A 22022-nucleotide genomic window follows, 5' to 3' on the forward strand; every position below is an offset into this window, starting at 1 on the left:
GCTTCCACAGCACTTGCCTGTTCGCAGAGGGTCTCTAGGAGAAGGGAGAAGTGAGGAGGTGGGGAAGAGACCCCAAGTTTCCCAAACAGGCCACCAAAAACGTTGTGGTCCGGGTGCAGGTTGGAAAAGAATTTCCAGACATGAGGCAAAAAGAGAGGAGAATAAAGTTTCTTAGAGTGGGAGACGCTGTTAGAACAGCCGGCCAGCTCAAGGGAAAACTGACATTGAACAGAGGTCCTTAGTCCATTTTTTTTTTCCTTTTTCTTTAATTTTTCTTTTTTTCTTAGTCCATTTTTGTACCCAAGGAACAAAGAGTGGGATCGGGGTCTTGTGGGTCATTTGCTGATCGGATGAGGCATGTATATTGGGTCGGGGAAGAGTAGGGCAAATACCTTCTCCTTCTGAGCGGGGAGACAGGTTATAGTGTTCCATTAATAGTTACAACGTGGGGGAGGGAAGGTCAGTAAGGGCCTGGTTTTTCCATTCCTGCTTACCAAGACCCTCTTGGTTTTATCTGCTCTTTGTCCTTGGGTCACCACAGTAGGCTTGGGGCTTATGTATCATTTTAACAAAGGGCAGCCAATTTTGAAGTGACAAGACTAAAGAAAGGGGGGTTGGGCTCCTGGGGACAGTAAATTGTGGGAAGATGACTAGGAAGCATATATAGGATGCTTAGTAAGCAGACTCAGTGTCATCTCTGTTACACTTACTTTTACAGAGAGAATTTATGTCCTGCTTTTAGGCAAATGGAGGAGGGCAGGGAACTCTTCTTGCATCTGCTGTTCTCAGTTGCCTTCAGCTCAAAAGAATCCTTATGCCCAGCTGGCCTCTTTGTCCTGTGCTACTGTCTTTACAGTACAGGAATGAGCCTGGAGCCAAGGAATGCAGGAGGCCTGTGGAAGCTGGAAAATGCTCACAGTTTTCCACTGAGCCTTCTGAAGGCATGCATCCAGCTCTTCCATTTTAGCCCAGTAAGTCTCATGTCCGACTTCTGACCAACAGTTGTAATAACAAATTTATGGTGTTCTAAGCCACCAAATTTGTAGTGACACTTTACGGCAGCCATAGAAAACCAATGTAGGTCACTTAAGATGTGGTTTTGTGCTCAGAGTGTTGCAGAGAAGAAGCCAGTTCTGACTCCATGTTGGAACTGTTTGTTTGACTTGATTTTCATTGCCTTTGTTATTACAGTCATACATAATGGCCTGCCTCAGAGGACCCTGCCCCTCTGCCTGACTGTAAACTAAAGTGCCTTTGTTCAGCTCATAGATAATCTGACTATGCCCACCTGTGAATAGCTACACCAAAAAGAAGAGATTAACACACCCCTTCCAAAGGCTGGCCTTTCCCTTGGAGATGTTTTGCAAGACTGACAACCCTTTCACTTCACTTCCCACTGCCTCTCCCTCTTTATTCTGCCTTTTGACTTCACTTCCTTATTGCTTCTTTCTCTCTGACTCTACTAAAGAACCTGGTAATCCAGACTCGGACAAGATGGTTACTCTGAGACACTCGTCTGCCATCTTCTCGGCCAGCTGACTTTCTGAATAAAGTTGTTTTCCTTGCTTTAGCACCTCGTCCCTCAGATTCACTGGCCTGTTGTGTGGTCAGCGAACGAGCTTGGACTCGATGACAAGAGGAGTTTCATAATCACTTACAGAGACAAGATAAATGAAACCATCACCAAGCAGCAAAGAAAGTGTAAGATTTAGTGTGAAACTGCATCATGTGGGCCAGTGATACTCAAACTTCAGGTAAGGATCACCTGGAGGGCCTAAGTAGATATAGCTTGTACAAACTCAGAGGGCTGTGGAGGGCTGAGAATGTGCCCAGAGGACAGGACTCTGCTGGTACTCCTGCTGGCCTGGCATGGAACTTTGCATCACGTTCTAGACCACGGCTGCTGCAGGAGTTTAGAGGAGCTCAGAAGGGAGTGGCAGTCGCTGGCTTGCAAAGGATACATGCGTGCATGCTAAGTCACTAAGTAGTTGTGTCCGAGTCTTTGTGACCCTGTGGACTGTAACCTGCCAGGCTCCTCTGTCCATGGGGTTTCCCAGGCAAGAATACTGGAGTGGGTTGCCATGCCCTCCTCCAGGGGATCTTCCTGATCCAGGGATGGAACCCGCGTGTCTTATGTCTCCTGCATTGGCAGGTGGGTTCTTTACCACTGAGCTACCAGGGAAGCCCTTTGCAGAGGATGGTAGGATTTAACAACAGGAGGGAAGAGGAGGTGGTGTGTCTGGGGACTGGTAAGGTGGGAGCAGGAATGTGCTGGTGCTCTGCCGGGCCTGAGCTACACCGGGAGGGCAGGAGCGGTCATCTCCTGTCCAGCATCCCTTCCTTCCCAGGGGCCTGACTGGGCATGCGCTATGCATGAGGCACACATGCGTTCGGGGCCAGGTGAGCGGCCATGAGCTCTGGGCTCGCGATTCAGAGAGGACAGAGGACAGTGTGAACAGGCCAGGAGGCGTGGCTTCCCCGTGCCTCGCTGCTCGCTGGGTGGCTGCTGGTTTCAGGAGCCCCACAGCCTGGCTCTGGACTAGCCACTCCCCCAACCCCACACCCCCAAGTTCCTGGTCCCGGCCTTGTCTCTGGTTGCATTATGTCCTGTCACGGGTCTCCTGTGTGCCCTTGCCCTCAACGCAGTTGAACTTCTGCATGGCCAACTGACCTTTTAATTCAATGGACTGTCCCTCTTGGACTTGAGATCTGAGCTCCTTCTTCTGCTGTGGCTCAGGACTTCGGGGCACATCTATTCCAGCTTATGTATTTCCACTGGGTTCAGCATCGTAGGCCCACAGTGGGGCCATGGGTCTTGAGAAGCATCTGTGCAGCTCTAGTTTAGCTTTGTGTAAGCAAGACCAACGGATTTATTTCCTCTATGGATGCTTTTAGCTGGTTCTATGATAGTTCCTGAAAGTTAGACGCTCTGAGTATTTTGCCCACTCCCCCTTCATATCCTACCTGTTCTTACTGGATTGGGTCTGCATATGCTATACTTCTGGACTTGGTGAACTTGGGTTTTGGTAGAAGTGCCCTCTCTGGGTTGGAATTTGACTATCCTCTTAGCTGTTTGTATGAGAGAGGTGGGTTTAATGCAGGAACAAGCTTTCGGAAATGGTTATACTTTCCACCAGACGTACTGCTGACATTGTCCCATTTCATGTGAAAATTGCCTTAGAAATTTTTCTAGACCTTGTTAGTTGATCAGTTGTGTCCGACTCTTTGCGACCTCATAGACTGTGTAGCCTGACAGGCTCTTCTGTCCGTGGGATTTTCCAGGCAAAATTATTGGAGTAGGTTGCCATTCCCTTCTCCAGAGGATCTTCCTTACCCAGGAACCAGACCTGGGGTCTCCTGCATTGTAGGCAGATCCTTTACTGTCTGAACCATCCAGGACTTTACCCTGAGGGGAATATTTTTCCCAACAAACCACGAGAACTGTGACCTGGTCTAACACAATTGTCAGCTCTGACCCTGATCTCCAGGGTTCTCAATCATCTCTTACTTTATTTCAGAACATATAAACAGATGTACACCCCTAAACCCCCACACACTACACATACCACTCACACACAGACGTGTATTCCAGTTGACCGTGGGTCTCTGTCAACCTGGCGTGTGTGGCTGGGAGTTCTTGGTGGGGAGAATGCGCCTCAGTCCACAAGATGACCAGAAACTTCCTGTGGACATCCTCACTTCTTGAAGTCTCCAGGAGCCTGGCTGTCACCAGGACCGTGGCCCCTGACCCTGCCTGGAACTCGGCTTCCCCAGCCTGTGGTGGGGATGGGGTAGCCGTGGCTTGGGAACCAGTGGACTTGGGACAGGCCCGGCTGGCTGTGCAGGCTATCAGAGCCCACTTTTTGGAAGGGTCATTATGTCTCCTGGCCAAGGTCTTGGAGCTCAGACAGTTAGAGACGGCTCCCGTGGTGATCATGCATGGCAGTGCTATGTGAGTTCTCCACCTGCGTATGTCTGTTCCAGTGGGGTGAGCCTGGAGGAAGGGCCGAGTCAGTGAGGGCAGAGGTTCTAGAAGGGGAGGGGGCTCCTGGTGCTCCCACGCTGTCTCAGGTGCTCCCAGATGCCCCTGAGCCTCACCACTCTCCTTGTGCAGGGGCGCTCTTCTGATTCTCCTGTCTCTCTCAGGTCCTGGAGAGAAGAGCCGTGAATGGTTGAGCGCTGAGTAGCCCTAGATGCTGGTGTTTTCTTGACAGTTCCAGCTCTGTACACCTTTGAGTGACTGCGTTGTTGGCTCACGGCACCCCTGGGTGCAGTTGCAGTGCTGGGTGGTGATGGTGTCACTGGCTGGGCCATCTTGGAGGGCGGCAGGTTGGGGGTGTCTGAGGCATATTCACTGAAAGCCCTCTTCCCTGCTGTGGAATATAATTGCACTGTGTGTATGGGTATCTCACACCTGCTTCATCAGTAGATGTTTCGGGTGCTGCCCTCCTTTGGCTTGTGAATGATGCTGCCCTGAATGTGGGTGTGCAAAAAACCTGTTTGAGACCTCACTCTCTGTACATTTGGGTGTGTAAATGGAAGTAGAATTAAGAGATTATGGCAATTCTGTATTTAATTTTTGAGGACCCTCCACCCTCTTTCCTATAGCAGCTGTGCGGTTTCACATTCCCACCAACAGGGCCCCAGGGCTCGTTTCTCCACTTTCTCACCCATGCCTGTTTTCTGTTTTTATTGTAACCATCCTAAGGAGTATGTCTTTGCTTTAATTAAAGGCTCAATTTGGAAACTCACCTAATTTTCGCGTGGTTACTAAGTATCATTCTGCAACACCAAATCCACCTCTATTCTTCAGGCCCTACGAATCCCCAGAGGGCATCTCAGGGGGAGTACAAAGAGGAAGGAGAGCCAGAGGCCAGGGCACAGTGGTGGGTGTGAGGCCAGTGTGGCCCCGTTTTGCCCTGCACGGGGTTGTGTTGCAGAGGAGAACCAATTTTGACTCCCTGTTGGAACTGTTTCTTTGATTTGCTTTTCCTTGCTTTTGTTATGATCATACCCTAATGGCCTGCCTTGGAGAACCCTGCCCCTCGGCTTAACCGTTAAACTAAAGTACCTTTGTTCAGCTCACAGGGAGATAATCCAACCCAGCCCACCCATGAATGGCTGCAGGAAAGAAGAAATTAACACATCCCTTCCACAGGCGTTCTCAGAGATGTTTTGCAAGACTGAGGGCCCTTTCTACTATTACTTCCTCACTACCTCTGCCTCTCTATTCTGCCTCTTTTACATTTCCTCACCACCCCCACCCGCCCTGTGTTCTATAAAAGAACCTGGTGCCCAAAGCCCATAAGATGGTTATCTTGAGATATTAGTTTGCCTTCTTGGTCTGCCGACCTTCCGAATAAAGTCATATTCCTTGCCTCAACACCTCTCTTGGATTCATTGGCTTGTTGTGTGGTGAGCATGGCAAGCTTGGACTCAGTTAACATTTGGACCTGGCCATGGGCTGGCTGGAGAAGGCAATGGCACCCCACTCCAGTACTCTTGCCTGGAAAATCCCATGGACGGAGGAGCCTGGGAGGCTGCAGTCCAAGAGGTCGCTAAGAATGGGAGACGACTGAGCAACTTCACTTTCACTTTTCACTTTCATGCACTGGAGAAAGAAATAGCAACCCACTCCAGTGTTCTTGCCTGGAGAACCCCAGGGATGGGGGAGCCTGGTGGGCTGCCGTCTATGGGGTTGCACAGAGTTGGACATGACTGAAGCGACTTAGCAGCAGCAGCAGCAGCATGGGCTGGCTGGGGACTGTGCTCCAGGGCATGGTTGAAAAGAACACTCAGCTGACAGTTCTGGGGCCTTTCAGGTTGAGAAAATCAGGCTGAACCTCCAGGACTGGAGCTTCACTCTTGCCAGGACCGCTCATTGCCCATGTGCTGCCTTCAGCAGCCCTGATGTGAGGCAGGAGCGTGGCGCCCGTGGGGGCTCTGCCCGCCTTGGCCCCCACTCTCACCCACTTCCGCGGTCTCTGCTGCACGTGGGCAGGTATGATGTGCTGTGTGCACGTGTGTGTCTGGTCCTTTTGAATCCGTGTCTGTGGCCTCATGTTGTTTTTGGAGTCCCCTGTGGATGGGCAGACAGCTTTGGCGGGAGCTCTGTGCAGGGTGTTTGCAAGCTCTTGCCTGGGAGGCTGCTCAGAGCCCCCTGGGGGTGGGTTGAGGGGACAGGCTCTGCAAGCTGCTGGAGATCCGGTAGAGAGGGGACAGCACCCTATTTCCTGAGGTCCTTCTCTCATCTGAGAAGGACTCAAGCTCCTCATCTTCACCCTGGCAGCAGAGTTCCCGTGGGAATGAACTGTCCTTGGGAGACTAAGGAACTGCAGAGGTAAGGTCTGAGCTGTGAGCAGAGGCCCCCTGCTGCTCCTTACGGCTGCTGGAGAATTCTCAGGGCAGGAAACAGCATGGGCACCCTGAGGGGGCCGCCTGGCTGTGCAGGGGCATGGCCAGGGCTCCTAGGTGTGTTGCAGAAAGGGTGACCCCTTCCAGGGCCCGAAATTGGGCTCTTGTCTAACACTCGGAAATAAATTGTCCGAGGAGACACATGTGCTGACAAAGCAAGGGATTTTATTGGGAAAGGGCACCCAGGCGGAGAGCAGGAGGGTAAGGGAGCCCAGGAGAACTGCTCTGTCACATGGCTTGCAGCCTCGGGTTTTATGGTGATGGGATTAGTGTCCGGGTTGTTCTTAGCCAATAATTCTGACTCAGAGTCCTTCCTGGTGGTGCACGTCTTGTTTAGCCAAGATGGGTACCAGAGAGAAGGATTCTGGGAGGTAGTTGAACAGGTGGTGTCTCTTTTTGACCTTTCTCGAACTCTTCTGGTTGGTGGAGGCTTACTAGTTCCCTGTTCCTTACCAGGACCTCCTGTCATAAAGCAACTCATGCAAATGGTTACCATGGTGCCTGGCCAGGGTGGGTGGTTTCAATCAGCGTGCTTCCCCTAACAGGTGAAGGGGGCAGAGCTGGCCGGGGACGTGGGAAGCTGAACCGTGGAGCAGGCAGGACCTGAAGAGAGGAAGCTGGTAGCCATGGTCTCAGGGCTGACTTGGCCTGGTGGGTGTGTATGCTCCAGTCATCTCGCTTCTGGGCTTACCTGTCCTGGGGTGCACCGCTCAGCCCTCTTTCTCTTGGTTGCACATTCTTGTTACGGGAGAGGACACTGGAGGGTGTTCACTTGCATATTTAAGTGTTCCAGGGCTCTCACTAAGGTGGCGTGACTGCAGGTCCTCAGGTCTGGGCCCCCAAGTGCCCCCGGGGTCCCCGCCTGGCTCTCCAGGTGCGGGAAACAGTACCCAGAGCAGCATGGGGGGCTGCCTGGTTGGCACTGACCGCACTCAGCTGGCCCTGCCCTCTGATTCTGTCTTGTTTGCACAGAGTCCATGGGCATGTGCGTCTGGGTCCTTGGGTGACCGCCGAGCAGGGCTCTGTTCCCCCTGGACCACAGTGTTATGGGATCGGGGCTGTGGGTTGGGTCAGCCTCACACGTGGGGGTAGAGGAACGGAGAAAGATGTGGTGGCAGCTTCACGTGGCCCTGTTCCTGGCTGTCGGGGACGGCTCTGTGCCAGCCCTTCTCCCATTATGGACGCTAATGGCTCTTCATCTCTTCAGGGGCTCTTACTGCAACCACTGAAGACCTGGGTGATCCCGTGGCAGCCACCTCCAAGATTGGAGAGGGCTGTTTGATTTATCTTCTCTGAGAGCGTTCTCGCTGAAAACTGCAGCTGACTCATCCCAGTGACTGAATGTTTTAGAGTTAAATCAGTGATTACTGAGCCACTGCAGGTGTCCAAGGCACCTGGCGGCTCTGGGCACTGCTCCCGCTGTCCCTGCGTGGGCCTCACTCCCATGCATGGGCAGGGCCACAGGCTGCCTGTCCTTGCTTGGATTTCACAGGCTGGCTGTGGGCAACCCTGACTGCCCTCCCCCTCCCTTCCATGGATCTTCTTATTCTTTTTTTTGGTTTTTTTTTTGGATCTTCTTATTCTTTATGTTGGAATATGAACGTTTGGCTGCTGAAGGAGGCAATTGCTCACATCACTAACACCTATCCCCAGATGTCCTCGGGTAAGCTGGTGCAACCCCGCAGGTTGACATCTTTTAGGACAGGGTGTCAGAGTCACAGGCCAAGACCAGAGCAGCTCGGAGGTGTGTAGAAGTGGTGGATTTCCGCAGACTTTAAGGACAAAGCTCTTTCCCTCTGATCAGTTTCTTTGGGAAAAATTGTTGTAGAAAGAGCAAAATATGAAACTTGGCCAAGAGTTGTTTTTCTTGCAGCTGTTGCCCCTGGCAGGATTAGGCAGCTTCACTGCTACGAATGATCTCGTTAAAGGCTTAGTGAATGGCTCCGGGCATTCCGTGGTAGATATTAATGTCATCTCTAATGTGAGTGGGTATCATCTATCATGCCAATAATCCACAATAATATGTGTGACAATAATCCACGTACTTTTAGGCCAGCTGCATCTGCAGACTCTGAGGGGCTGAGGGGTTAAGTGGCTGGCCTGGGGTCACACAGCTGGCAAGGGGACCAGAGCTCAAACCCAGGCAGCTGGGCCCAGCACCCAGACTGATTTATGTCTCTCCTGGTGGGTAAATGGATGGGGCCAGCTTGATGGGGCAGCACAGGTGGGGCGGGGGGTGGTTGATGCGGTGTGACACTCAGAGATGGAGACACGAGTAACCAGGGTCGGACTGGGGACTTGAAAGTTCAGATTCTAGTCTGGCTGAGGACAGGAAGTGCTGGAAAGCCACCCCAAGGATGGCAGGACTGCACTCCTGGGGGCCCTTGGGGCTACCTCTCCTTTAATGTGGAGTGGCCTGGGGGCAAAAAGACTGAAAGAATCTGGAGAAACGGTTGTTGTTTGGAAATGACATGATTGTTTTGTAAGAAAAGGACTGAAAAGTGCATTTCCTAATGTAGAAAAATTAGAAGATGCAGAATACTCCGAAGAAGAAAATTAAAGATGCCCCTGAACTGCATACTGCCCGTACCTGGTGCCCCTCCTCTGCCTGCAGCAGGTGGTCATGGCCAACATGCTAGGCCCCATGATCTTAGGTCATGGCCCAAGATCAGGTGCTTGGCCCCAGTGAGCTCACCTGTGGAGACAGGTAAGGCTTCCCTGTTGGGATCAGGGAGTGAACTACAGCCTGTGCTTGGAGCCACGATGCTCACACCCTTCTGGGTGTGAGCCTTCCTGGCAATTTCTTTACATGAATAAGCTTACATTTAAGTGCTGTTTTATCATCTCTCTTTTGCATTTAATGATATATTGTGTTTATCTGTACTTGTCAACAAGCGTTAACTTGATGGTTTGTGCTGCCTGCAGAGCTGCTGTAGTATTTATTTATTTAGCCAGTTCCTGATGAGTGTACATTTAGATTCTGAATTTTTACTTTCGTTAAAGCGATGTGGAGATAAACACTCCTGGGCTGGCATCCTTTTGAACTTGTAGGATTGCTGAGTCCAAGGAAACCCGTGTGGCAGAGCTTGTCAGACTCCTCCAGAAAGCCAGGCCCAGCTCCGCCCTCACCAGTGAGTGATAACTGTTGTGGATCCCCTGGCCTGGGATGATAATGATCCGTCGGCCGGGCTGCTGGCCAGGTGCCAGCTCTTGCCAGGGTTGGGATGGGGGGTGTGGAGGAGGCTTTGCAGCCTGGCAATAGGAACCACCAGGGAGGCAGTAAATTGTTTCCCACTAGAGACTGAGGGGCTTGTATTGCACTGACAGTGGGTTCCCTGCAGCAGTGTGGGGTGGAAGGGAAGTGGGGGTTACCCAGTGTGGCTCTTCTTGGCTTTTTGAGATCGAAGAGAGATGCCCCAGGGACCTGGCAGGGTAGAGGGCTGGGAAGAAGGGGTGGGCTGGACAAGCTGGAGCAGGTGCTGCAAGTTTCCAGCCTGCAAGTTGGGAGAGCCTTGTTACGTGTGTCCTGGCGTCTGAGTAATCCCCGGCCCTGTGGCTGAAATGTTTCTAGAAACTTCCATCACCTGTGGATGCTTTAGATGTGGCTGCCGCCCAAGCCTGGAACCTGTCCTGGGCAGCCAGGCAAGACTATTTCCCCATGCAGAGCTACCCACTGGGGGCTCCCCTCTGAGCACGGGGTGAAGCAGCAACTTTCCCAAGCTTTTGTAATTTCGAAGTTTTTAATGAGGTTGTATCATCAGTTGAGTCTTCAGAATGTCCTGAGACAACTTGACATTGAACAGAAACCACATTCTTTTGAGCATAAAACTAATGTCACTCTTCATTCACTCTGCAGACTGCAGTTTATGTAAATTATTTCGTTTCACTCTTATGCCTTTCTCTTAAGCTAGCAAGAGAAAATGGGTAGTGTGCACTCCTGCTTGGCCTAGTTAGCAGAGAGCATTTATTTGGAAAGGACTTGCTTCCTCGACTTCCCTGGGGAAAGGCATCACCCGGAGGCAGGGATAAGTGAATGGCCTGGAGATTCAGATGCAGGCGTCCTCAGCCCAAACCATCTTTTCCAAAGTGTGCTGGACTCCTGACTTGGAATGAGTTGAGGTTTTGATAAGAAACTGTATTTAAATGAGCCCAGCTAGGCCCAGAGGTGTTTGCTAATGCCCTGTGGTCCACCTGGGTCAGATGCTGCAACTTGGAGTGGGGAAATTTGCACTTTGCAGCCCTGAGGAGTTGCAAGGGGATGTGGGGAGCAGCCCTAGGGTCAGACAGTGGGATTCGGACACTTGACCCCACTGGTCGACACTGATGTGCCTCGTTGGTGTTCTTATCCGCGAATATCTGATGATGATTGTGGTTGCTGGAAAGAGGAATCCCCGTGAGATGTTGGTACATTCCTGGGGTCATAGGCGGCCTGACTCACTCCCTTATTGGCCCCACCCCCAGAAGGTGCAAGCAGTGATGATGGGGAAGTCAGTGCTCCGCTGTGCGTCTGCTTGGCTTCTCACAAGTGACTCGAGTGAGGCTGAGGCTACAGGTAACCAGAGGGACAGGGGGTGGCTCTGGTGGGGTGGGGGGAGCTGCCTGCAGGCCTGCATCAGGTGGTCTGGTCCCTGGGAGCTGGGGCCACCCTGACTGTTGGTACCTTGGGAGTCACTGCTTACTGGGCCTGCGATGGATGACTTCACCCCTGGGTCCCTCCCTATCAATTTCCAGACCCAGAACTTTGAGGGGCTGGAAGGGACCCTGAGGCTGAGAAGGATGCTGAGAGACTGATGGAAGGTAGGCAGGGCAGGGCCAAACCAGCCCTAAGGGAAGCCGCATTGGCTGCTGACAGGGTCAAGGTTCAGGACAAGAATTCTGCTTTTCCTGGGCCCCCACAGGAAGCCTGTGGTTGGAGGTTTTCTGCTGTTCCGGGAGCACTTCCTCCCTGGGGGCTCCCATCACCCCACACCTGGAGGCAGGGCTGGCGTGAGTGCTGTCAGGGTCCCAGTGCAGGGGGAGCACGGTCCTGGTGGAGGGGGAGCCAGCCTGGACTGAGAGCGGTCAGTGCCTCAGTTCCCTCCTGTCTGGAATGAAGGGCCAGAGTCTCGGAAACTCGGAGGATACACCGGGTTGACATTTGCGCAGCTCCGAGAGCCCAGGATCCCCACCCTCTCCTCTGCTGCCCAGTGCCCACCTGGGCACCTGCAGGTGTGGCTAACGCCCATAACGGTGCCCAGACTTGGCCCTCAGAAGGTGCTCACAAGCTAGCCTGAGCCCCTCGCTGTGTCTGGCATGCAATGACTCAGGATTCCCCAGCAGAGACCTGATGGTGGCAGTGGGCCTGGGGCCCAGAGGGAAGCTGTGGCCCTGGGGGCGGCAGCGTCCTGAGCCTGTGACGGCTGGGATTGTAAGGAAGTGCCTCTGTGGGAAGTGGCACCCACACTGCCCAGGGCCATCTGTCTAGACCACGTCCTCCTGTGTGGTCACGGGGAAAGCAGAAGTGCCTGGGTGAGGCTGGCCCGCAGCCAGCTTTGCAGACGAGGGAAGAACCCGTTCCTAGGACCAGGGATCATGCCATTTCTGTCTGAGGTCAGCCCACCAGGCACACTCTCCCACCCCAGGGGGCAGCAGCCCACCCCGAGGGACCCAGTGGGTCCACCTGTCGGACCCTCCACGGTGAACATTTGCCCCCTTAGAGTTCCTGCTCCATGTCCCACAGCGTGAGGAGAGCAGGAGTCAGGTGGACCTCCTTGGGGGCGATGGTCATCAGGGGTCCCCACTGGACGAGAAAGGCCAGACCCTGCATCCCTCATGCTCACGGGGAGCCCAGCACCTTGCCCAGGCCTCGGGTCGGTCTTAGCAGGGGGTGCCCGAGGAGGATGTTCTGTGGCGGAAGGCACGGCCAGCTGGCCACAAACCAGGGCCAGTTCTGCAGGAAGTGAGGCCTCCCAGCTGTGTCACCTTCCACAGAACGGGGATGTTTGATGTGTGCTCACAGCCCTGCTTTCTATCAGCTGAGCAAGTCGGACGGTCAGAAAAGAGATTAGTGAAGCACGATTATTCACACTGACTCAGCCCTTAAAACCACATGCATCTTACCCAAGGATTCTGAAATGTGAGAAAACTGAGCCCTTTCCTCCGGCCGGCGCTGTTCCAGACCCATATTTGGGGGCCGCTTCCTTCCATCCCTGCATCCTGTCTCCGCATCCTGTGTCTCTGGATGAGGACGCTCAGCCTGTGTGAGGTAGCGAGTGTGGGCAGTGCCCAGAGGCCATTCCCTGACCAGGGGCCTGGCTTAACCACGGCCTGGCATAACCATGGCCCATGCTGAGGAAGGTGCCCTGCCCCTGGGCCCAGTCATTCTGGGCCAAGATGCTGTCCTCCCCAGAGATAGGGTGGCAGAACCCTAGAGGGGGCGGAACTGGCGGCCCACCTTGTGTGGTTTAAGAATGTCCTAGAATATCTCTGGGGCTTCCCGGGTGGCTCCGTGGTAAAGAATCCACCAGCCAAGGCAGGAGACAAGCAAGTTTAACCCCTGAGTCAGGAGGATCCTCTGGAGGCGGAAATGGCCACCCACTTCAGTATTCTTGCCTGGAGAATCCCACGGACAGAGGAGCCCGATGGAGTCCATGGAGTCGCAACAGTCGGACACGATTGAGCGACTAAACAACAACAGCCAAATGTCTTTTAGATTTTTCAGTTAATTTTGGTTCGCATGGATTGGGAGGATAGACCTCCTGGCTAGAGACCCCTCTCTCAGCCTCTGTTCCTGCTTCATTTCTAACCTCCCCCCTAGCTGTGGTCTCAGGGCAGAGGTGCCTCCTGGGGGCTGCAGGACAGAGTGAGGCAGATTAACCCCTCAGCTGGGGTTTTCCACCTGGAAGGTGACAGCCTGATGGTGACGCACCAGCTGCCACTTCTCCGCGTCTCACAAGCTCTGAATCATCTGGAACGTGACTCAGGGTTCAGAAAGGGATGCCCCGCCCACTGTGGAATTCCATCTGCTGGAAAAACAGGGCCTTTGCGGGCCCCGGGGGCCACTAGGCTGGGCTCTGGGCAGGTTGAAGGTTAACAGAACTGGGGTCCGGCCAGCAGTGGCTTGTGATGGTCTGTTCCCCGTGGCGGCGGCAGAGTCAAATCCTCACTGTGACTTGGACTCAAGCTCACGCTGGGAATTCTAGCAGAGGTGACTCCCAGGCACCTTCCTGCCGTCCGGAGGGACACAGGCCTTTTCTAATCTGGCCATCTAGCTGGGCTCCATACCCTTCTGACCTTCCTGGCAGTTTCCAAAGCACCTTGCGTTCAGACAGACAGAGGCCCCTTGGTCCACCATTGCCTGGCTGTAGCTGGTGTGGTTTGAACGTGGTTCAAAAGCAGCAGAGTCTCAAAATAACAAGCTTTACGACAAGGTGCTCAGCTGAGTCCAGGGCCGAGTTGACGTTCCTGGAAGTCTCCTTGAAGGGGTGTGGAAGCCAGCGAATCAGACTCAGAGGTCTGTGCAGATGGTGTGTGCACAAATTCCTGAGGTGGAATTGGACCTGAGATGATGGGGTGATGACTGTTCCTTTGTGTCCTGCCAGGGTGAGGTGACCTGGGCCTTCACGGAGCTTTTGCAGAAGAATGTGGGTTCCCTGATGGGTTTGCCAAGCCGGGAGGGATGGCCAAGTCCAGGGAGGCAGCAAGGCTGAAAGGACAGAGCCTCATGTTGGCTCCAGCCCTTGCCCATTCAATCTGGATGATGGCCTGTGGTCAAGCTGGCCTCACTTCGTACTTCTGCTATATATTTTTAAGGAATCACTAGATATGAAGCAAAGAGAGTGGCATTTTGTGGTTTTGGACTTAAAAAAGAAATCCCCATTTGGGCCTGGGCTTGGTGAGGCTCCCAAGCCAGTTCCTCTTGCCTCGTCAGAGACCTTCTTGTCCTTCTGCAGCCAGGTTGGGTCTGGGGGCCCCATGCAGGACGAGAGGAGTCCAGTCTCCTGGTGCAACCACAGGTGCTTCCTTCCTTGGGGACACTTGGAGGGGGCTGTGACCACCTGGGGGTCAGCCCTGCATGCAGCCCTGCCCTGCATGCAGTCCTCCACCTACCCCAGATTCCAGATGATTCTTTCTGGGCAGGTTCTGTGACATCTTCACCGAATGGTGAAGGGAAGGAACCACTGTTTCTGAAGTGCTCGCTGTGGGGCTGGGATGGCCCCTCGTCTCTGCCTCGAGTTCCTGGAGAAGGAAGGGTGGGAGCTGCTGGCTCCAGGGCAGAAGGGGCATCATTTCCAGCTGGAGACACAGGGCTTCCCCAGAGCGGTTTCTGCCCTGCTCTGACACACCCTCCCAGAGCCCAGGAGGTGCTGACAAGGCCTCTGGGTGCTGCGAGATCCTGGAGGGAGGGAGTCCCAGCTCTGATCGTGGCTCCAGACCAGTTATTGCATTTTTTTGAGTCTGTTTCTCCTCCACAGCAGCAACACAAAGCCTGTCTCCCCAGGGTTCGCTGGGGACTAGGTCACTGCCACTCCCAGAGACAGCAGGAGGCCACGCGGCTGGTGGTGTCCCTCGTCCAATGCCAAGTCTCTTGCCCCACAGGCCCCTCTAGGTGGCCAGTGTTTATGATCAGGCATGTGCACACTCCACGGAGTTGCCCACGGGGGACGTGGTTCCCTGACTCACTCACAGTGGTGAGGGTCTAATGCCCTGGGTTACTCACAGCGCACTCCCAGCAAAGCGCAGTAGAAATCTCCACTGTGAGCAATGCTGGCAGAATCTGTCAGGAGTGCCTGTACTGCTCTTCTGACCACCATCTCACCTTGGCCTTTTGGTAGGATGTTCATTATTCCTATTGCTTATAATTCTTCACAACACCCAGTAAGTGAATCTCAGCCAAATCCAGCCATCCATCTCTCTGAGGGCACTTTTCAGGCTGCCCTGGCCCATGAGCCAAACTGCAGTGACCACCGGGATTTGGGGGGATGAGTGTGGTGGAGATGCTTCCAGTGGGGTGCAGCTGGGATGTGTGGAGCAGAAAGGCAGGATCACCCTGGGGAAGGCAGGCAGTGTGGTGGCGTTTCTGCTGGTTCTCAGCCCCTGAAATCACGCAGACTCTGGGGACACAGGGAGCTCCAGCCAGAATGTCTGGGGCGGTTCTGGACTGTGCGCTCTCTAAGCCCTGAAGGAGGGTGGGAGGGGTGCGGCCTGAAGGGGGCCCTGGGTGGCGCCATGGCATATCTTGTGAACAGAGGGTAGAGGTCACTCTGGGGCAGCCAAGTCCAATTCTGAAAGAGAGTGTGGAGCCCTTTCCAAGGTCACTGGACAAAATCTCTGGAACTGACCAAACCCCATAGCAGCTGTTGCTCTGAGCCTCCCAGGTAAACTACCAGTTTACCCTGTATTAGGTAAAATACTGATGCTGTTGCCCCACCCTGGAGCATCCTAACCAATCATCTAATGCCGCCATTCCAGTAGGAATTTTCTCTGGAAAATTCCAGAGAATTTTGGGGTGGGGAGTGAGGCTATAAAAATTGGCTACTAGCCTTCAAAGGGGGTCGGCTCTCCCTTGAGCCAGCCCGATGTTCTAACAGCACTAATGAACTCTATTCTCTTCTCATTCTGCCTCATGTCTGGAAATTCTTTCCAGCCCCGCGCATGGACCTCGGCAGAAAGGACGTGATGGAGTTTGGAGTTAGAGTTTAGAGCTTTTCAGGTTCATGGACGAGGGGTTGGTAGTAAAAGCTGATGTCACGACAGTGTGTTTTAGAAAGAGAAGCTTTCAGTCTGGGCCGGCTAGATCACAGAGTAGACCACTGTGGGGATTGGTGTTGGCTTGAGGAACCCGCTTCGCCCCGACACTTGTTTCTGCTACAGGGTGACTGTGTGTGGCTGTGAGGTTCTGGTGGATCTCTGCCCCCACTGAGGGGTGTCCCCACTTGTATCACAACAGTGCAGTGTTGTTTTGTTTCTGTGTTAACATTGATTCGGTGTAGCATGCACTGTATATACTACAGTATACTCCTGTGGTGGGCACGTGTTAAATTCCTCATTCATGCAGCTTCCTCAGCAGAGTAGCTGAGGGGTTGGGGGGGAGGGGTTGTTAAAGGAGTAGGTGAGGAGGTGGGGAACTGAGGGAGTAGTGGGGATGGGGGAGTGAGGTGGCGGGGCTGGGGGAGTAGCTGGAGAGGCTGGGGAGGGAGAGAGGCTGGGGGAAGTAGCTGAGGGGAGGGAGAGGCTGGGGAGTAGCTGAGGGGAGTGGAGGGGGAGGGGGGAGAGCTGAGGGGAGTGGAGAGGCTGGGGGAGTAGCTGCTGGGGAGTAGCTGAGGGAGTGGAGAGGCTGGGGGAGTAGCTGAGGGAGTGGAGAGGCTGGGGAGTAGCTGAGGGGAGTGGAGAGGCTGGGGGAGTAGCTGAGGGGAGTGGAGAGGCTGGGGGAGTAGCTGAGGGGAGTGGAAGAGGCTGGGGGAGTAGCTGAGGGGAGTGGAGAGGCTGGGGGAGTAGCTGAGGGGAGTGGAGAGGCTGGGGGAGTAGCTGAGGGGAGTGGAGAGGCTGGGGGAGTAGCTGAGGGGAGTGGAGAGGCTGGGGGAGTAGCTGAGGGGAGTGGAGAGGCTGGGGGAGTAGCTGAGGGGAGTGGAGAGGCTGGGGGAGTAGCTGGGGAGTAGCTGAGGGGAGTGGAGAGGCTGGGGGAGTAGCTGAGGGGAGTGGAGAGGCTGGGGGAGTAGCTGAGGGGAGTGGAGAGGCTGGGGGAGTAGCTGAGAAGCGGGGTAGTGACTTTTCTAGGTCACCCAGCTGCGAAGTGGCAGCACCAGGCCTGAACCTGGGCAGGCTGGCCTCAGAGTCTAGACTCTGGCCCCCACACTTTGCAGCCTTCCGCGTTAGGGGGAGAATAAACATGAGCTGAATTAAGGCATTTAGTTGCCTTGAAAGCAGTACAAAAAATGCTCTAGATGTTGACTGTGTTTAATAGCATAGAAAACACACCTTTTCAAAAACAGCTTAACTAATAGAAAACTGAGAAGTGAGTCAAATCAAATGAATATAAGTCATGCAAGTTACGTGCAATATTTCCCAGTAGAAGGAAACAAACGTGGTGAATAAGTTCTGAGCCTGTTTCCTGCCCCACCCCCACTGGCCCCCTCCGCCGTATAGGTTAAGGGCTGAGTCTTTTCCCGGTGTTCTCCGTGTGGCCCCTGACCTCTGCAGATAGATGCTGCCTTCTAGAAAGAAAGCCTTCTTGCTTAAGTTTTGCTGGTTGTTAAAAATCAGTCTTTTAAAAATTAAACAAGAAAATCAGTCTTTAAAAGTGAATTTTATGTGGGAAGTTGACAAACGATCTGAATGTCCAGCATTATCATATTTAACTATGCAACATGCAACAGTGCTGGGGAAGCCTGCGACAGGTAGGATGGGGCACAGTTCCTGCTGGGCCGCTCTCTCCTCCCCTCCCCCCTTCCCTCCTCCCTCCTCTCCCCTCTCCTCCTCCCACCTGGCAGCCCGACCGCCCACAGGTCCCTTGTTCTTTCTTGAGTTCCATTCTCTGTTCCTCTTGCGCATGGCTGCCAGCCTCCCCCTCCCACTTCCCAGGGTCCTTCAGCTGAGGCTGGGATCTGGGGCACTCACCTGCAGCGAAATGCTTTCCTCTATCTGAGTTTTCTTAGGATAAACATTGCCAACAAAATGTCCAAAATGTTGGAGAGGCTGGAGATGATGTCAGGTCTGCTACTGTTCTTGAAAACTTCCATTTTGATGAAGTGCATGTAGTAAATTTCAAAAAGGGACTCATGTTTTTAATAGTTATAATAACTTGTGTTTTGAAATTGCCACGAATGTTTTCTTCTTCGACTTTTTATTTTCCAAGTTTTTCACATTTAATACATTTTGCTTTTAATATCAGATTTTAAATATTTTAATTAGGAAAGCATGTGGTAGGAATTCAAATAGTACTGAAGAATACACATCATCAAAAATGAAATACACCCAGAACTTCCCTGGTGGTCCAGTGGCTAAGACTCTGCACTCCCAATGCAGGAGGCATACTATAACACTGTTGGGAACCTTAATTTTTACTGAACTAAGTATCATGAACATCGTTTCATCTCAGTGACCTCTTTATTTTTTAATAGCTGCACACCCTGTAGATGTGCCATAGCTCATACACAAATCAGCTTACACATATGTAGCACATAATACACGTTTATACATACAAACACATACATATATGCACACATGCACATGAACAGATGGACCATGGACTTCTGGGTATTTCTAGAGTTTTCCTGTCAGCAGTCTCATACTTGGGCATCTTGTACATGTGAGGGTGTGCCCAGCTGAATTCCAGGTAGAAAACTGCTGGGTCAGAGGGTCTGGACCTGGAATCTTGGCGGGTGTCACCCCGTGGCCCCATTGCGTGTGAACGCTGCCCCTAGAGACGGCGTGTGAGTGAAGTGCCTGGGCACCTCCAGGGTGGGCTTCTGGGCTGAAGTGAGGACGTTCAGCAGATGAGGCTCGAGGCTCGTCCCCGTCCACAACCATCAGAAGCAGGGGTCCTGCTCCCGGGAGAGTGTGGCCGTGGCCCCAGGCACACCCAGGCACTGAGCTCTCAATTTCCCGTGACAGGAGGAGGCTGTCAGAGCCCTGATTGAGGGGGTGTGGGGAATGTGCTTACACATGCTGGGGGCCAAACCCTAATATTTTTGTGGTTGTCCCAAAAGTTCGTTCGGATTTTTGCATAAAATGTTACAGAAAAACCCAAATAAACTTTTTGGCCTACCCAATATATATCTCACAAGGTAGGTAATTAACAAGTTAGGAATAATTGGCTCTGCTTCACAGGTAGGGAGAGTCCTACCTGATAGTTTCACAGTTTCCTGGCCGCTAGACACTGTTTCAGGCTCTTCATATAGATTACTCGTGGATTTTCACAACAACCAAATGAGATAGGTACTATTATTAGACCTACTTTCTGGATGAGGAAACAGAAGCACAGAAAAGTCCAGTAACTTCCCCAAGGACATACAGCTGGGAAATGGAGACGCCAGACCTGGAACAAGGCCATTTTCACCATAGAGTCCTATGCCTGGGATGTACCTGTGTCTTCTCCATGCGCTAAAGAGAACACTGGGTTACTGCTGAGGCAAGGGGCCTTCAGGTGAGATCATGTTGGCAGAATGTAGGCAAGATGCATGCAAGACAAAGACCCCCTTCACCGGGGCTCTGTGCTATTGTTATGAACAGTCTTGAAACAGCTGCCTTCAGGGCATGGTCACTGGGGCTCCCACACCCTCCTACAGGGTTGGAGGTGTGGTGTTGGGGGGGAGTTGAAGGTCAAGTTTCTCCTGCCAGTGTGAGAGGGAAACATTTCTCTCCTGATTTATTTCATTCCTCTCTTCTGCAAATGGACTGTGCATTATGTGAATTATAAGCACATATGCAGAGTCAGGGGGATTTCCCCGGTGGCTCAGCGGTAAAGAATACACCTGCAGTGCAGGAGACATTGAAGACACAGGGTCGATCCCTGGGTCGGGAAGTGGGTGGCAACACACTCCAGTATTCTTGCCTGGAGAATCCCGTGGCCAGGGGAGCCTGGCCGGCTACAGTCCACGGGGTCCCACAGAGTCAGACACTGAAGTGACTGAGCAGGCACACACATGCATAGTCAGAGGAGATGCATAATTAGAATGATAATGGTTAGAGAAAGAGACTCACAGACTTAGAAAATGAACTTATGGTTGCCAGGGGGAAGGGACAGTTAGGGAGTTTGCTGTATTTAAAATGGATAACCAACAAGGACCTACTGTATAGCGCATGGAACTCTGCTCAGGATTATGTGTCAGCCTGGATGAGAGGGAGTTTGGGGGAGAATGGAGACATGTGTATGTATGGCTGAGTCCCTTTGCTCTTCACCTGAACCCACAACATTGTTAATCAGCTACACCCCAATACAAAGTAAAAAGTTTCAAGTTTGGGGGAGGACAAGAATGATGTGGTTAGTAATTGCATATAGAGCTTGTCTTTTGCCTTCTTCAGTGTGGTGATAATTAATTATAGCCTGTGGGTTTTATGTTGGGAGAAGAGAAAAATTGCTGTGGTAAAGGGTGCAGACGACGGGGGCCCCATGGGGCCTCGCAGTTGACTGGGCCGTTAGTGAGTGTTTTCACTCAGGAACATGGGGGCTAGAAGCTGTTTGACAGAGGGGAGATAGGGAGACTTGGCCTGAAGGTGGAAAATGAGGGTGCCGGCATCCAAGTGCATTGTGTGAGGTGATTAAGACACACACACCCACCCACACCTACCCTCGCCTGCTTTCTTTCATCTGTTGCTCAATACTGTGAAATTAGAGTGAATATGATACGCGACTTGTCCTCCAACCACAGAACGAGCACCTCTGGGCTTCTGTTTACTGAAATGACAAAGACTTACTGAATTCTAGAAGAGAGAAGTTTTTCGGTTTTATAATTCTTGGTATTCACGTTGTTTACCTAAACCTCTTACTTACGGGTGACTCGCTTTCTTGTTCCCTGAAGTGTCTTCAGCGGTCCCCAGGTGGCTGCTATGCCCCGCCTGCCCTCGTGATAGGAAAGCCCCGTGTGAACAGGTAAATCCCACGGTTCATTGCGTTTGCCCACCACCTGTCCATCAGTTGTGCCAGCCCCTCCCCCAGCATTTAAACAGGGGATGTAGGTTCCCTGTCTTGGATGGATATAACTGTGTCCAGGGGTACTTCCCTGCTAGCTCATCTGAAGATATTTTTGCTTGTAAATCGGCCATCAGAAGCAGCCGCTGGTATAGGAAAGACCCAGACCCAGTGGTAGGCAGCAGAGCACAGTGGGGCTGGGTGAATCCCAATCATCTCTGCTTGTCACTTTGAGGTCTCATCTGCTGACCCAAGCTGTTGAGCACCAGAGGGGGCCCTGGGTGGCCCTGGAAATCATGTGTCCTGGGTGGATATGTAAGAGAGGGATACAAACTGATCTCTGTGCTGCAGACTTGATGGTCCCACTCCCCGGGGGCTGTGTGGGAGAGATGAGACAGTAACCGCGTTTCCAGGGAGCATCTCTGACTTCTCAGCTGTCTTAAGAAAAATGGCAGGAATTGTATCAACCCTTAAAGCAAAAGAAAAAAATAATTCCCACCATACACATTGCTAGGGTTTGATTCTGAGGTTTAAAAAATATGTTGGATCGTTTGCAGTCATAGAGGGGTCAGCATCCATGTAACCAGCCTCTAAACCTTCTTTAATCCTACACGGTGACCTTTGGTTTTGCAATTCTGATTCTCTTTATCTGAGAGTCAGTGATCTTATTGGATTTGAGGATTCCTATTTTGAGGGCTCCATCCTACACTGGGAAGGGGTAATGTATAATATAGAGACTGGCTACACAGCTGTGGAAATTCTGCTGTTTTGGCTTAAAAACAATGAAAAGCAAAGAAAAAAATGAATTAAAGGGATCCTTTAGGAAATCATTTTCTTGTAAATATGTTCTCTGTATCTGTTTTTCCTTCATTGCCTGGTGCCTTTGGATTTCAATGAAGGTGAGTTCTAAAGAATACATATCTGAAGTCAGTAGACAATAGATAATACCCTTTTGATTGATGGACTCTCAGCTGACAGTGACTCTGGCTCATATTTGAAT

At 52.4% G+C, this 22022-nt stretch overlaps 1 protein-coding gene across 7 annotated transcripts in view; it reads left to right on the top strand.

The window, feature by feature from the left end:
• SEMA4D (semaphorin 4D) overlaps window positions 1–22022 on the top strand; it is a 132286-nt gene that overhangs the window by 61699 nt on the left and 48565 nt on the right. The window contains exon 2 of one of the 7 annotated variants that reach the window (XM_043453720.1): window positions 20913–20983. The exons of 3 other annotated variants lie outside the window; for them this stretch is intronic. The gene's annotated coding sequence lies outside the window, so the exon portion shown is untranslated. Of the gene's footprint in view, window positions 1–1594; window positions 1755–7043; window positions 7066–10942; window positions 10967–20912; window positions 20984–22022 lie in introns of those variants that run through there. 3 more of the 7 variants (XM_043453722.1, XM_043453723.1, XM_043453721.1) reach the window with 3 other exon arrangements.

This window comes from Cervus canadensis, chromosome 30 (genome assembly GCF_019320065.1).
Source record: "Cervus canadensis isolate Bull #8, Minnesota chromosome 30, ASM1932006v1, whole genome shotgun sequence".
NCBI classification, from domain to species: domain Eukaryota; kingdom Metazoa; phylum Chordata; class Mammalia; order Artiodactyla; family Cervidae; genus Cervus; species Cervus canadensis.